Source organism: Dermochelys coriacea, chromosome 13 (assembly GCF_009764565.3).
Source record: "Dermochelys coriacea isolate rDerCor1 chromosome 13, rDerCor1.pri.v4, whole genome shotgun sequence".
Taxonomy (NCBI): Eukaryota; Metazoa; Chordata; order Testudines; family Dermochelyidae; genus Dermochelys; species Dermochelys coriacea.
Genome location: NC_050080.1, coordinates 16,340,702 through 16,357,372, shown reverse-complemented (window position 1 = coordinate 16,357,372; position 16,671 = coordinate 16,340,702). Strand labels below are relative to the sequence as shown.

At 42.8% G+C, this 16,671-nt stretch overlaps 1 protein-coding gene across 4 annotated transcripts in view; it reads right to left on the bottom strand.

Moving 5' to 3' along the window:
* Positions 1-16,671, bottom strand: part of RIPOR3 (RIPOR family member 3) — a 70,904-nt gene that overhangs the window by 44,905 nt on the left and 9,328 nt on the right. The gene's annotated exons all lie outside the window — the stretch shown is intronic.

The following is a 16,671-nucleotide window of genomic DNA, read 5'->3' as shown; positions in this document are numbered from 1 at the left end:
CACTGCAGGGAGGAGAAACCACTGAGCAATACAGCAAGCACTGGCGTGGCTAGAAGAAAAGATCAGTCTGCTGAACACATTTTTCTCTCACACAATATAATTAATAAACAAAGGAGTAATCTGAAACACACACACCCACACCCTCAGGTATTTGCTGATTGGTTTAGCAAACTCTAGACCTCATTCTATCAGAGGCCAACTGCTCCAGAAGCCAGTGGGGCTGGAGGGCTCCCAGTACCTCATGCAGTACTTCCTACAATTTGCAACAGCCCTACTGTCGAAGAAGGAGGTTGATGCACCCAAGTACTCCCAAGTCAGTCTGGGATACCAGAACAGTACTTCAACCCCAGTCCTGCAATCAGGTACATGAAAACAGAGCCCATGGAAGTCAATGGGGTGCCACATGGCTGAAGCGGGTACACACACACCCTAGCATGGAGCTAATGGCAGGATTGGAGCCCCTGTTTTGTGGTGCTTGAGCTCATGGCAGAACTTCTTCCATCAGTAAAACTCAGGCTTGTTCTCCCTTTCTGGTGAGTTTAATTTCCCTGGGATCCCTCACTTCTGTTTCCCATCAGTCATACTCTTTTGTTTCCTGGAGAATTATGTTCTCTACTGTATATGTATAGAATTCATACTGTAATACAAGTAACAGACACATCCACAAAACAGCTGTAGAAAATCATCCTAGGCAGTTAATATACAGAAGAATTCCCCTCCCGCCCCCCTACAGGCTGGTGTAATGTAAACACCATAGCTAGCAGCTTTGCTTTCTTTTTTTAATGGGGCCATGAAGAGGGCCAAACCTTGACATCTTCTCTCCATTCTTACTCTCTCCTTACTCAGGCAAAACTCCCACTGAAGTCAGTGGGGAATGTTTGCTTGAGTAAAATGTGAGAGCCAGAGCATACCCTTCTGCAGAAATATCCGCGGAAGAAGAGAACGCCACAAGGATGCCCTCATGGACTTTTGACCAAATTATTCCATATGGGAAGAGGTATGTGCCTTGCACTGTGGAATGAGTGCTAGAGCCAAGATCCCTCAAGCTTAGTGTGCCTCTGCTGTGGCTCTTGCCTCAGTAGCATAGCTTCAATTAATAACACAGCAGTCTTGGAGTCCAGAGAGCAAGGTTCTATTCTTGGCTCTACCGAGTGGCTTGCTGTGCAAATGCTGGCATGGTACCTAACCTCCCTGTACCTCTGTTTCCCAATGGATGAGTAGGATGATATTGATCCCCCTGGAAAGTGCAAGTGCTTTACGTAGGAGGGATGAGAGATTTTGAATGTGTCTCCTGAATTCTAGGCTAAGCTAAGGGCCTTCCTAGTATTAGGCCTCTAAATATTATCTGCAGCAATAGTAATTATACAAATAGTTCACATAACCATGCCCATATATATTTTTCTATCTGATCATTTGAACCTGAATGAGAAGTGAACATTTTACCTGCAGCTTTTCAGCTAATTGTTGCCTGTACTACTTGAGTTCTAAGACTTCTAGGTCCCTGCATGTTTCACTGGCTTCTCCAGGCTTTGGGGAGGTCATGAGTAAGCCAATGGAAAGCAGATGAAAGGTGTTAGAACAAGATCCAACAGTCAAGCAGCGGGGCCAGATAGCACCTGCTTTGCAAGAGTCATTCAAGGCAAAAGGGCCTGGGCGCTAAGTATCTTTTCTCTTAGTACATTGAGCTCCACAAGATCTCAAAGGGTCTGATTCAACTCCTAGTGAAGTCAATGGAAACCCTCCCACATGGCTGCTTTAGGTGTGCCCCACTCACATTTTAACCAGACACCATGGGGGTTTTGTTTTTTTTGGCTGTGAGTGGGTGTCTGGTGGCCATCACTGTGTTTAAGGTTGCATGACAGCTTTCATTCTTGCCTACAGTTTTCAGAAGCTCATAACTCTGTGAACAATCAACCCATTATGGTGATCATTGGGCTGAAATAAACATGCAACTTACTGAAAAATGTCATTGCTTAACAAGTCATTAGGGGAAGAAACAAAAGGAATGGCCTTGTGATTATTGCCTGCATACCCCATGAAAGCTGGACTGGAGTCCTGGGTCCACTCTTCCACTCCCTGGGGTTGGGAGTCTGACAGTGGGGTGGAGGAGAACCTTACCTTAGTTTATTTACTCCTCAAGCCAGTTTGGTAAGGGACATTGAAGAACTCTTAAAGGGAGATTCGCAGGCTTACAGATCCCAAAATCACACTTGATGCTGTAGCTAAACTACACTTCAAAAAACCTTGGGCCTGATTCTCTTCTCATTTATACTGGTGTAAATCAGGTGACACTATTGAACTCCAAAGAGTTACACTGGTGCAAAGTGGATATAAATGGGAGGAGAACCAGGTCTTGTGACTGTCACGCTCAGCCCTGAACTTAAAGAAACACGGTCAGGCTTATTTAAACTCATGTGGGCTCAATTCTCAGTTGGATTGAGTATGTCCCTTTAGTTACAACATTTAGGGTTATGTTTCAAAGAAATTCACTGGCAGGACTTGCAAAAACAGAAGCTTTTCTCATCAGAATGAAGGGGAACTGAAATAACCTCAGAGAAAACATCATGGGGGGATATATTTTTTACTTTGAAATAACTGTGATAAAGTCAAATTATCTCATGGTACAAAAAATGTTTACATATTTTTGGTGGTGACCCAGAGACCTCATAGCTCAGTTCACACTTCTGACTACAAGGCCTTAAGTAGGATATCATGGTACCATCTTTTTTTAGCAGGGAAGATTTATAAACACAGCTCTCTAGAAGAGGCTCACAGAGTTTTGCAAGCCAGTGTGTCTATATAAAAGTGCTGAACTGCATTACAACTGCTCCTGGAAAAAAGCACCTGGCCATATCTCAAACCAGTTCTTCCCTTAGGTTAGGAGTAGCTCAGACAAGGACTTCCAGCAAAACTTCGCTGAAAATCAATCTCAGAAGTTTACTAACCTGGTAATCTCTGCTGATTGGATCATTGTCTTCAAATCTCAAAATTTTGGGAGTTAACCCTTGGGGTCAGACTCAGAGGTATTTCTCCAATCACAGAAGTCCCAGAAAGCATAAGATGTGATGACAGCAGCTGACTGGGGCCCAGCACATGTAAAATACCAGACATCAGACCAAATATAAGGAGCCTGCTGCTGGGTGATGGAATAGTTAGGGGAATACATCTAAGGCCACTAGAAGGATTGGGCTGAGAAGAAAAAGGACAGGGACTGAGAGTCTAAGGGTACGTCTATACTACGAAATTAGGTCATTTTTATAGAAGTCCATTTTTAGAAACCGATTTTATACAGTCGATTGCGTATGTCCACACTAAGCGCATTAAGTCGGCGGAGTGCGTCCTCACTACAGTGGCTAGCATCAACTTAGAGAGCGGTGCACTGTGGGTAGCTATCCCACAGTTCCCGCAGTCTCCACTGCCCATTGGAATTCTGGGTTAAGCTCCCAATGCCTGATGGGGCAAAAACATTGCCATGGGTGGTTTTGGGTACATGTCATCAGGCCCCACCTCCCTCCCTGAAAGCAACGGCAGACAATTGTTTCACACCTTTTTTCCTGCAGATGCCATACCATGGGAAGCATGGAGCCCGCTCAGCTCACTATCACCGTACATCTCCTGGGTGCTGCTGGCAGATGCAGTACTGCATTGCTACACAGCAGCAGCTCCTTGCCTTCGCAGCAGATGGTGCAGTAGGACTGATGGCCATCGTATGTCTCCTGGGTGCTCCTGGCAGACCTCAGTGCAGTCTATCAGGAGTGCCTGAACAGACATGACTATTCTCCTCTTAGAGCACCAAATGGGAGCCAGAGACTGCACGTCATATTCTTCTTTAAGTTTCATCTCATGGAGATTCAGTCCTGCCTGGAATATCATGCGAGCTGGTGGCTTCTGCTCAGGCTGCTCTACCAGCTGGCAGCACCACACAGTTGCATCTTCCCAGCCTATCCCTTGCTCTCATGAAGCCTGGACAGTAATAAATAAGGAGCAGTTCAACTATAGGCTGAGCAAGTGCAGAATGGTGGTAGAATGTGCCTTTGGATGTTTAAAAGCTCGCTGTCACTGTTTGCTGACTAGGTCAGACATCAGCGCAACCAACATTCCCATTGTTATTGCTGCTTGCTGTGTGCTTCATAATATCTGTGAGAGTAAGGGGGAGACGTTTATGGTGGGGTGGGAGGTTGAGGAAAATCGCTTGGCGTCCGATTTTGAGCAGCCAGCCCCCAGGGTGATTAGAAGAGCACAGCAAGGCATGCTGCGCTTCAAAGGGGCTTTGAAAACCAGTTTCATGACTGGCCAGGCTTCGGTGTGACAGTTGCATGTGTTTCTCCTTGATGCAAACCCGCCCCCTTTGTTGATTTTAATTCCCTGTAAGCCAAACACCCTCTCCATTTCGAAATAAAGTAACTGTTGTTTTGAAACCATGCATTCTTTCTTTATTAATTAAAAAAAATGAGATAATGGACAAGGTAGCCCAGGTGGGGTGTGGGAAGAGGGAAGGAGAAGGCCACATTGCTTATTGTAGCCACACTAAAAATCAAACTGTTTGAATGACAGCCTTCTGTTGCTTGGGCCATCCTCTGGAGTGGAGTGGCTGGGTGTCTGGAGCCCTCCTCCCCCCCGTGTTCTTGGGCGTCTGGGTGAGGAGGCTATGGAACATGCGGAGGAGGGTAGGTGGTTATACAGTGGATGCAGCGGGGGTCTGTGCTCTTGTTGGCTTTCCTGCAGCTCCAACAGATGTTTCGTTATGTCCATTTGCTCCCCCAACAGATGCTTCATCATAGATTCATAGATACTAAGGTCAGAAGGGACTATTATGATCATCTAGTCCGACCTCCTGCACAACGCAGGCCACAGAATCTCACCCACCCACTCCTGCAATAAACCTCTCACCTATGTCTGAGCTACTGAAGTCCTCAAATCGTGGGGTTTAAAGACTTCAAGGAGCAGAGAATCCTCCCTCAAGTGACCCATGCTACAGAGGAAGGCGAAAAACCTCCAGGGCCTCCCCAATCTGCCCTGGAGGAAAATTCCTTCCCGACCCCAAATATGGCGATCAGCTAAACCCTGAGCATATGGGCAAGATTCATCAGTCAGATACTACAGAAAATTCTTTCCTGGGTAACTCAGATCCCACCCCATCTAACATCCCATCACAGGCCATTAGGCCTATTTACCATGAATATTTAAAGATCAATTAATTACCAAAATCATGTTATCCCATCATACCATCTCCTCCATTAGCCTCAGCTTCGCATCCTGCCTCCGCTCTTCGCGCTCACTTAATTCTTTCCTGGCCTCTGCCACTGAATGCCTCCATGCATTAAGTTGTGCCTTATCAGTGCAGGATGACTGCATGAGCTCAGAAAATATGTCATCGCGAGTGCTTTTTTTTTCACCTTCTAATCTGCAACAACCTCAGGGATGGAGATGATAGGGGGAGTGTAGAAACGCTCTACGATTCTGGGGGGTCTGCATGGTCACCTGTACTGTTGAGTGCTGCTGAGTTCGCCATGCTGACCAAACAGGAAATGAAATTCAAAAGTTCCCGGGGCTTTTCCTGTGTATCTGGCTAGTGCATCGAAGTTCAAAGTGCTGTCCAGAGCGGTCACAATGGAGCACTCTGGGATAGCTCCTGGAGGCCAATACTGTTGATTTGCGTCCACACTACCCCAAATTCGACCCAGCAAGGTCAATTTTAGTGCTACTCCTCTCGTTGGGGAGGAGTACAGAAGTTGATTTTAAGAGCCCTTTAGGTCGATGGAACGGGGTTAGTTGTGTGGACACAGTCATTTTTAAATCGACCTAACACGGCTAAATTCGACCTAATCCAGTAGTGTAGACAAAGGCCTAAGTATCCGCACTTTGGTGGGGCTTAAGCAAATCTCCCAAACAGTCAGAGATTAACTCAGTCAAATGTTAAGTGCCTGATTTTGCTGGATTGAGATTCTAATTCCCTCATAATAAATTTTGTATTTTTTGATTTAAGGGAATAAGCTAATTTGTCCCAATTTTAACAATTTGCAATGCCACAAAGTCACTTTAACACTGTGCTGCACCATTCTCATATAACCAGACTATAGGACCAAAGATTCCACTATACGCAGCAATAGGTACTAAAACTCAGCTCTGGTTGCCTGCAGTACTCAGAATCTGTTAGCATTAGGATATTCCTAAAGCCAAACTACCCTCATCCCCCGCAAACAAAAACCTGGTTTCTGTTTGTGTTTATGCCTAAACTTTTCCGACCCTAGTCACATTCTTGCTTGTTTCTGGGCACAATAGTTTCAACAATTTTATGAGGAAAATATGACTCATTAACTACTTGCAAATATTTCTACTGACATTTTGTCCTTTTAAACTAGTAGTTATGGTTTTTTAAATGACTCCAAGAAATTTATTTGCATTCATTATACTATCGCTAGAGAAGGCTTTAGTGCCTGTATAAAATAGTCAAACATCCCATTTCTGTTAATTAAAAGAAACACACTTGCTTCCATTTAGTGTATATCTGAAAATAATTGTACTTGAGTTTTGCTTCCTGCAATAAATTGTGGATACATATATTAGTACTTAGATCTCTCCTGACCTGTTTGTGCCAACATATCAGTTGGCTACTCATATAATTAATAAATATTTGCACCCACAGTTCATTGCATGCAGCAAAATGTGGGCCTCAGTGATCTACAGCTACAAAATACTATCCACAAAAATGGAGGCCAGATTGAGCTCAAGATGAATATCAGGCCTTAAGTATGAACATCATCTCAGATTCCTAATAGTGTAGATTGAGAACATTCTGTGCCATCCTTACATAATGTTGTAATATGAGACACAAGTGACTGAGCAGAGGATGTGTTATGTCACTGGTCTACTTTGTCTTTTACTTTAGATGTTAATTTTGTTAGACACATAGTACCCAAAAAACTTTTTTTTTTTTGGTCCTACATAGATCACTAAATTTGTCATATACTACTTAATGCTTACTTTCCCCTCTCTTTATTTTGATTACTACTAGTATTTATTATTCCTGATAAATTATTTTGCTTTAGCTATATGGTACTGGCATTGACTGGGTAGGATACACAAGGCGCTCTCTTTCTTCAGGTTTGTGAAAGACAAAGGGAGTTATTGTATTTTGTCTTATCACAATTTAATCTTTTTATGCAGTAGCCTCAAGTGTGCCCAGCACTTTACATAAGGAACTATGTCTCTGATTCTGAAATTGGATCCACATATGCCAACCCCTGTGCCCATTTGGAGCTTTGTGGCTGTCAATCGGGCTTCAAATGAATTTGCCTACAGTAAGTACATGGATCAGACTGCAGGGCGTATGCCTGCTGCATGCTGGCCAGACAAACTGTGCTGGCAGGAATGGTTTCTACACCATCTTTAACCAAACTCAATCTCCGTTATAGATGGAACTAAAACTAAGTAAAGAGAATGAATTACCTTCTGGTAACATCTAGTCTACACCTAGAAAAGGTTTGCCGATATAGCTAGCTATATGGCAAATCGACCTACTGGAGGTGCAACTTTTCTGGCAAAAATGTGGTTTTGCTGGTATAGCTTACACCAGTTCTCAGAATGAAATACCAGCAAAAGGCTTTTGTGTGTGTGTGTGTTTGTCTTATCCCCTTGCCCCCAAATAATTGTATGTACACTAAGGCTTTCACTAGTATAAAAATGCCAGTAAAAAATCACACCTCTGTCCGATATTATTCTACTGTCAAAAGTTTCTAGTATAGACCTGGCCTCTATTTCATTTTGCAAACAATGCTTCGTTTTGCTTGCATCACGTTCATATGATCAAAGATTGTTTTCTCCCTCTCATTAATTGAAAAGCTTGGGAACAATGGACTCCAACATATTTTGTAGAGAGACTACAGGCCTGATCCTGCATCACTGAGTTTAAGGGGAGCTTTGCCATTGACTTCAGAGGGTGCAGATCAGGTGCTACATACACATTCCTAGATTTAGGGCCCAGTCTTGCAGTTCTGGGACATATGAGTAGCCTCACTTAAATCCCCATGTCTACTGATGTATGACAGCTTCAGAACTCAGCCATTAGTTATTTTGAAGGTATATAAAAAGCAAGCAAACTAAAAAAGAATTAAGGCTCCATTTTACATACAACATAGTGTAAAATCCACTGGGAAAGTTCACACTATATGTAATCTCTGCTCTCAAGCATTCTTTAGAGAGACCACTGACCTCAGTAGCAATGTCTCCTTCACTAGATACTTTACTGGATAAACATTCCAAATTTATGATGAAAAAACTTAACTTTTCAACTTTCCTTTTAGATTATTACCAAGCCCTGGCAATAATATTGTTAATGTCAGAACTAAAGAACCTTTCTCTAGTTATTTTTCTAGAGCTGGAAAGGCCGTTTTAACTCCTGGAATGGGAATGTCATCTTTTTAATCCTTTCTCATAGGGACATTTTCACACAGCATTATGTATACTGCATACAAATGGACTTCCTTTCCTCAAATGTATACTTGCCCTTGGAAACTTACAGAAATAAGGAAGTGCAGGACAAGTACAGAAAGGTCACATGCCATTCAGTCTTAGTCCAGCAGGTCTAATTGATAGACATCATTATTTTGGCACTGAAGCTTGTTGTCTCAGACTGGCAAGCAAAGCATGAACCCAGGTTTCCAAGAAAGCTGGAGGTAAGACATCCTTACAAACTTCCACAAAGAGCTTGTAAAATGTACAATTTTTAATTATTGGTTTTGGTTTTTAAACAAAGACTGATATAATCCCTGGAGCCAATGGGAGCAGAGTTAGCACAACATGAAGAGCTTTAGAAAATCCCACTCCAATCCACTCAAAGTTTTGCATCTTGCCTCTAACATGTTGAGTATCAATTTCTGCTTCTTCCCCTCTGCACCTTCTCCACCCCACACTCCCCAGGAGCATAATGTGACATAGGCAGCCAGACTGGCGCAGTCTGCTGTGCAGGATGTGGGGAGCCTGTCATAGAGCTGTGCTTGGCAGCAGCTTTGCATGACCAAGTTAAAGCTGTCTGGAGAGAGAAGGTATCCAGTGGTTCTGTGACTATACAGATTCACAAGCCAACCACCCCTTCATGCCCTCAGGCTGAGAGTGGTTACAAGACAATTCTGCTACAGATCCACAGCTTGTAAGGGGAAGATTCTGTTTTTACACCAAAACCCATACACATGCTGCTGTGGAACTCCCTGTTCCATGCCAGTTTCACTCAGGCCCTAACAGACTTCTAGGTATAGGGTAACATTTTCAATAGTTCCTAGGAGACATAGGAGCCTAAGTCCCATTTTCAAAAGTGAGTTAGGGCTGTAGAAGCCCAAGTGTCATTGAAAGTCAGTGTGACCTAGACTCCAAAGTGCCTAAATCATATTGACTTTGAGTTGGGCCCCTAAGGGCCTACTTCATTTTGGCAAATGGGACTTAGGCAGTTTTGAAAATTTTACCCATAAAATATATTTAACCCTTAAATATCTATTTTAAGACCAAATATCTGAAATCACTTTCCCCTTTATGCCACTCACTCAGGCATATTTAAGAACACATTAGACTGGTTTATCATACAGCTGAGCCCCACCCACATTGGCCGGCTTCAGAGTTTAAACCCAGCTCTGAGGGCACAGCAGATGGGGCCTTACACAACTTCCAAGAGCCAAATTCAGGACTCTGTGTTTGCCCTGCACCAGTGCATAGCATCACAACCAGCCCTCTCAGACAGCTATCCCTGGTTGCATATGGCATCTGTGAGATTACCAGCTGCTGCAGGGAAAAAGCACAACCATGATCTCAGGCCCGGTCTCTCAAGTACAATGTGACCTGCTTTTCAAATAATGTATTCAAAATGCCATTGCATTTCTAATTGGCTTCAGTCTAAGCACATAAAGCCAAATTCTGCGGCCTGTGACACTGGTGTGAATCCAGAGTCAGTGGAATTACTCCAGATTTACACTGCATTCCCTGACAGCAGAATTTGACCCCTATTTGAACAATGATCTGGAAATTATTTTTCAGGAGTGGGAGGTGTAGCTGTTAGTTTTGAGGTTCACTTTGACTCTCCCCCTAGTGGCAGGATATTAGATGGTTGAAGCAGAAAAGAGAAGTTACAGGCCACATGCTGGTTGTAAAGCTCCCACTTCTTCCAGCCAGAATCAGGGCAGGCAGTAAATCCCACTGTTATTTTTAAAATGCTTTGGGAATATTATGGCAAGAATCAGTTTGGATTTAACCACAAGGTAGTTTTGCAGTTTTGTTCCCTCCCCGGTGTGTGACATACTCCTGTGGCATGCTCATTCCTCCACATGTTGAGTCCACAGTATGTGGGGTGGCTTCATGCCTGCCTGTATCAGGGCTCCACCCGTGACACTGAGGTGTCACTGTGAGGCTGCTCTGGCACCCTCCCTGGAGTTTTGCTTTCATAGAATCATAGAATCATAGAATATCAGGGTTGGAAGGGACCCCAGAAGGTCATCTAGTCCAACCCCCTGCTCAAAGCAGGACCAAGTCCCAGTTAAATCATCCCAGCTAGGGCTTTGTCAAGCCTGACCTTAAAAACCTCTAAGGAAGGAGATTCTACCACCTCCCTAGGTAACGCATTCCAGTGTTTCACCACCCTCTTAGTGAAAAAGTTTTTCCTAATATCCAATCTAAACCTCCCCCATTGCAACTTGAGACCATTACTCCTCGTTCTGTCATCTGCTACCATTGAGAACAGTCTAGAGCCATCCTCTTTGAAACCCCCTTTCAGGTAGTTGAAAGCAGCTATCAAATCCCCCCTCATTCTTCTCTTCTGCAGACTAAACAATCCCAGCTCCCTCAGCCTCTCCTCGTAAGTCATGTGCTCTAGACCCCTAATCATTTTTGTTGCCCTTCGTTGTACTCTTTCCAATTTATCCACATCCTTCCTGTAGTGTGGGGCCCAAAACTGGACACAGTACTCCAGATGAGGCCTCACCAGTGTCGAATAGAGGGGAACGATCACGTCCCTCGATCTGCTCGCTATGCCCCTACTTATACAACCCAAAATGCCATTGGCCTTCTTGGCAACAAGGGCACACTGCTGACTCATATCCAGCTTCTCGTCCACTGTCACCCCTAGGTCCTTTTCCGCAGAACTGCTGCCGAGCCATTCGGTCCCTAGTCTGTAGCGGTGCATTGGATTCTTCCATCCTAAGTGCAGGACCCTGCATTTATCCTTATTGAACCTCATTAGATTTCTTTTGGCCCAATCCTCCAATTTGTCTAGGTCCTTCTGTATCCTATCCCTCCCCTCCAGCGTATCTACCACTCCTCCCAGTTTAGTATCATCCGCAAATTTGCTGAGAGTGCAATCCACACCATCCTCCAGATCATTTATGAGCTTTCTTCCTCAAGGAAAGGCAGGGAACAATCCATCCATTACTGGCTGATTTACGAGCTCAGATCCCGCTGCTTGCACCTCTGGTTTCAATTTCAAGCTTGATGACAAACTTTAAAGCCTGAACCAGGGATTCTGGAATGCACCAGGCTCTACACACTAGCCTGACTCATAGCTTGTTCTGCTTTGGCAGAATCTGAGACTGCAGTTATATGGATTCTAATGAATACTTTAAAAAAATCCTACCAAGAGAATAAGCAGATGGTGTTGAGAAAGTGAACTATTTACAAGCAACAAACAGCCCTTTCTAGCTCTGATAAGGAAAGTCTGCCTAACACTTATGCACCAAATTCTACAGCCACTGCCACAGATAAGCTTCCCTTTGTCAACTGGGAAATCCTGAGTATTTCCATCAAATATCTCTCCTGTATTGCACTTCTCCTTTCCCCCCAGCCCACCCAAGTGCATGCCTGTATAAATGTAATACACAGGCTAAGTGCATGTGATTATGTCTCCCTCTAGTGGCTGGTCCCAGAGACTACAATAGCCTGCTACTTATTCAGAGCAAAACTTCCCCTGTAGCTCTACTATGAAAGCCCTGGGGCTTTAGGGCTCAGACTCTCCTGGTTCTTTTAATCCCAGCTGGAAACCATGGTGATGTAATGTACCATGGGCACCTAATACATGTGCATGCACACTGCAGCCAAAGTGGATAGGTATGCTTAAGCAGTAATGAAGTTTGATGTTCAGCAGCATGAGGTGCCTTTTATAGAATATTAGGGATGGAAGAGACCTCAGGAGGTCATGTAGTCCAATCCCCTGCTCAAAGCAGGACCAACACCAACTAAATCACCCCAGCCAGGGCTTTGTCAAGCCGGGCCTCTAAGGATGGAGATTCCACCACCTCCCTAGGTAACCCATTCCCATGCTTCACTACCCTCCTAGTGAAAAAATGTTTCCTAATATCCAACCTAGACCTCCCCTACTGCAACTTGAGACCATTGCTCCTTGTTCGGTCATCTGCCACCACTGAGACCAGCCGAGCTCCATCCTCTTTGGAACCCCCCTTCAGGTAGTTGAAGGCTGCTATCAAATCCCCCCTCACTCTTCTCTTCTGCAGACTAAATAGCCCCAGTTCCCTCAGACTCTCCTTTAAATATCTCCAAGAGGCCAGCTCTGCAAATCACGCTATATGGGAATTTCTACCAGGACAGATTTCTGGCAATATAAGAAGGAGCCATTATACTTTTCATTTAGTCTTGTCATTATGAAACTAGCCTCCCTTGCTAAGGACTCAGGTCCAGATTTTTAAAGGTATTTAGGTGTTGTTGCGCTCTACATCGTAATGCCTAACTAATTTAGAAGCCTAAATCTCATTTTCAAAAGTAATGCAGGCACTTTGGAGTCTAAATCTCATCAATAGTCAATGGGATTTTGGCTTCCTTTTGCCATTGAAATTTAGGCTCCTAAATCATTTAGGCATTGCAATGATGAACGCAGCAAGGCCTAAGTACCTTTAAAAATCTGGATCCTAGCCATTATGACAGCCACATGACCAAGGCTTTAATCCCTCAAGGACCCCAGGATACTTGATGTGATGGGCAACTAGTAAGGCCATGAGAGATGTGGGATGTACAGTATATTCTGCCATTCCACTCTTGCTCCCTAGAAAATAATGAGTCTGATAAAACAGGGTTAGTCTCCAGAAGCATATGACAGACAGAGAAATGGAAATGAATACAAAACATCAGGTCACTGGGAATGGAGTTACTCTATAACTTGTCTTTGTCGACACCTAAAGCTAAATGATTTCCTTAAGGCACAATCCAGTGAAGTGCTGAGTGATGATGGAGTTACAAAAAAGAGGTCAACATTTTCACAAGTGATTTTGGGTGCCCAACTTGAGGCACCTTAAAGGGGGCTGACTTTCAGCAAGTGTTGAAAACTCACCCTCTGCAAGTTAGGTCCATTTAAGGCATGTCAAGTAGGGCACCCAGAAGTTAAGGGTCCACCAAATCATTAATCATTTTTGGAAATTTTGCTGGGGACAAATTTGGCCCAATATCTCTTAAGACAAACAGGCAAGGCTTGAAAAGTTATGATTTCTAATGAATTAGGGGTGGAGAGGTCTAGTCATTGCTATCGCAGTACTAATCTCTGCCATTATGTTCTGTGTAACCTGTTTTCTCTGCTGACACACAAAGGCTTCCCAGCCATGGTACCTTCCTTACAGGGGATAATAAGGATCTCTGCCAATACACGGGTGTGTTTGTGTTTTTTGCCCTTTCATTTCTATCACACCAAAGCATTATTCCTATCCAATCTTGGCACACAAGCTTCTGCCATTTGTAGCCCATATTCTCTTATGCTGTTACTCCCTGATTTTATTTGGTTTGGTTTGGTTTTTAATGAGATGAAGTTTGCAAATGCCCAACTCCAGCTCTTATAAACCATTGGTTTTAAATGGCCAGATTTAGAGATTTTGCAGGAAAAAAAAACAATCAGTAACCACACAGCTCTACTTAGAAACAGATGTTTTACCCCCTGTAAGATGAACTAATGAGGTAGGAGTTTGGGAAGAACACGCCAGATTCAGTAAAAGTTCTGTCCAGATTTTGAATTACTGAGAGGCGCACAAGCATGGTGCTTTCAGACTAGGTGCAAATCTCCAGCTTGTGCAAACTGTTACAGTTCTATTGACTTCAATGATCTGCCCCTTTGAGTCGTAGATCACATCTAAACTAGACTGCAGGTCCAGCCACAGTGAACTAAATGCTACTTGCCTAATTTACAAAAGTATCCCATTGGCATATTTCATGTAAGTAAGGGAAGCAAGGCTTGGTCTTTTAAGGGGAACATCACTTCAGTAAGTCAGATCCTCAGCTGGTGTAAACTGGCATAGCTTTATTGAAGTCAATGGAGCTACACTGATTTATACCAGGTGAGGATCTGGCCCTACATCTGGTTTGCATTTAGCAGGCAAAACAAGGACTCTAAAGCCTATTTTTCAAAGCAGATCATTTAGGGTCAGATGCAACTAAAAGTCTGACTGGCTATAGAAATCTGGCCAAATGTAAAATTCTTTAAGCTACTTCTGTGCATCAGTTGGGTCTTAAACTATAAAGTATTTTCTGCTTCTAATATAGCAACAGGTAAGGTTTCCAGGACCACTACCACTCTGCCCAATCTTGCTCCCATCAAAGTCACTGGGAGCTTTGCCATAACTTCAATGGAAGACCTCTGTAATCATAAATTGGCTTATACACTGGAAAAATGCATTAGTTATGCGCTTCTATAGAAAAGATGCATCACCATTTTCCCTCAGATTCATAGTTTAGAGCCTGCCTAAAATCCATCCAGGATCTGTCTTTATAAATTTCTTATTGACCTGTTCACTAATACTACAGACTTGGACTTTGACAAGAAATACTGCCTGCTCCATTAGAATGTAACAACAGCAAAAGAAATATACAGCTTTGTGAGGGTGAAGGAGAGGGAGGATGGGAAGGGAACAGAGTCTAGCACAATGGGGCCCTGATTCTGGATTGGAGCATCTAGGAGCTAACATAATATAAATGATTAAAAATGAAAATAAACATTGATTGGCTCAGACCCTTTTTATACTCCTTGCCCCAGAGCTTATTTTTGTGATGGATATAGCTAAACAAGGCCCACTTGAAAGAAAGCTTAATTGCAAACAATCCACACAAAATGAAATACAATTAATTATATTGTAAAGGTTATACACTTAACATGATCTTAAAGCATGGTGACTTGGGAAGCAGCGGCTAAAGGAATATTATCTACCAGGATGCATGACCTGGAATTGGGTTGGGCCAGTAGTCAGATAAAAAGTTATTTTAAAAAATGTGCCTTTTCTTTTTGAAGTAAAAAGACCTGAAAGATTTGTTTTTAATATATTTTTATTCTCTCTTTATTTTTAATTAGAAATTCAAGCCTTATCTAGTCTGTTATTTCTGGAAGGACATTACAGGCTCCAAAAGAGTAAAATCTGAGCAGTTGTGAGGGGTCAGTCTTTTTATAATTCTTTGCCGGGTTGTTTTGTTTTTGGTAATATCTATTTCACTCAAACATCTGACACAAAGTTGGGAGAAAAGATCTCTTTGTGAAAGAGTCAACATCCTTTGCATATTCAATTAAGCCCTGGGAAATTTCCCCATGCTATTTCTCTGATATAAACAAGAAAGACAAGATTTGATGTGCCTGATACTTCCCAGGTTATAAAACAAGATGAAAATAAAACTTTATTTAAAAAACTCTTGGACTTCTTTACATATCAAAAAGAAGCAATATAGGGAACAATTTCCTCCACAGATTCCCTTTAAGAAGCAAAGAAATGGTAATTGACTCATAAACTATCATTTAAAAAAAATCCAAGTAAACTGGTGAAAGAATTGGTTTTCTTGGGGTCATTAACCACTGTGACAGGAAACTGGACTGGAAGCAAGGAACTGGCTGTATAATGCCTCATCAGCCAGCACAAACTCTTCTGCTTATCAGTGACTACCAGTAGCAAGGCGACTGCCAGAGATAGAAAGTTCACAGTGGTGTCAGAGTCTTCTAATCATTTTATCAGTATAAATTACCCAAGACCCAATTTAAGAAGAGTCTAAGAAACAAGAGAGTCAGTTACGGAGAAAGAAGGAAGGAACATAACTGGAAGTGCTGGATAGAGGTTGCTGGCAAATGGATACAGTGTTTTCATCAGTGGAAGCAGTTAGGATCAAACCACCTAAAACATTTATTTAAAAAGCTGAAACTATTTTTAATGTACTTTGAACTATTATGGGTAACATCAGCATATATTATTAGGGGAACGTACTTCAAAATGGCCTTGAATTTTGTGCACACAGTCCATAGCACCTTTTTCCCAAAGTCCTTCAAAATCTATAAACCCAATTCTTTACTCCTTTCAACACTCAAAACTCTCACTGCAACCAACAGTTATTCACAGTATGGTCACTGTTTGGCTTTTTAAGAATCCATTCTTAGACCTTGTCTACAGTAGAAAGTTTTGTTTTTTTAACAATACAAGTGTAGTTTTGAAAGGTGTCAGAGCCCTGCACATTACAGGTCCTGCTCCCTGTGTTATACTGGTATAAAAGTACCTATACCCATATACCTTAGGTCATGTCTACACTAGAAACACTATAGAAGCACACTGAATGCATCCGATGAAGTGAGCTGTAGCTCACGAAAGCTTATGCTCAAATAAATTTGTTAGTCTCTAAGGTGCTACAAGTCCTCATTTTCTTTATAGAAGCACAGTTGAAGTGCTGCAGCTG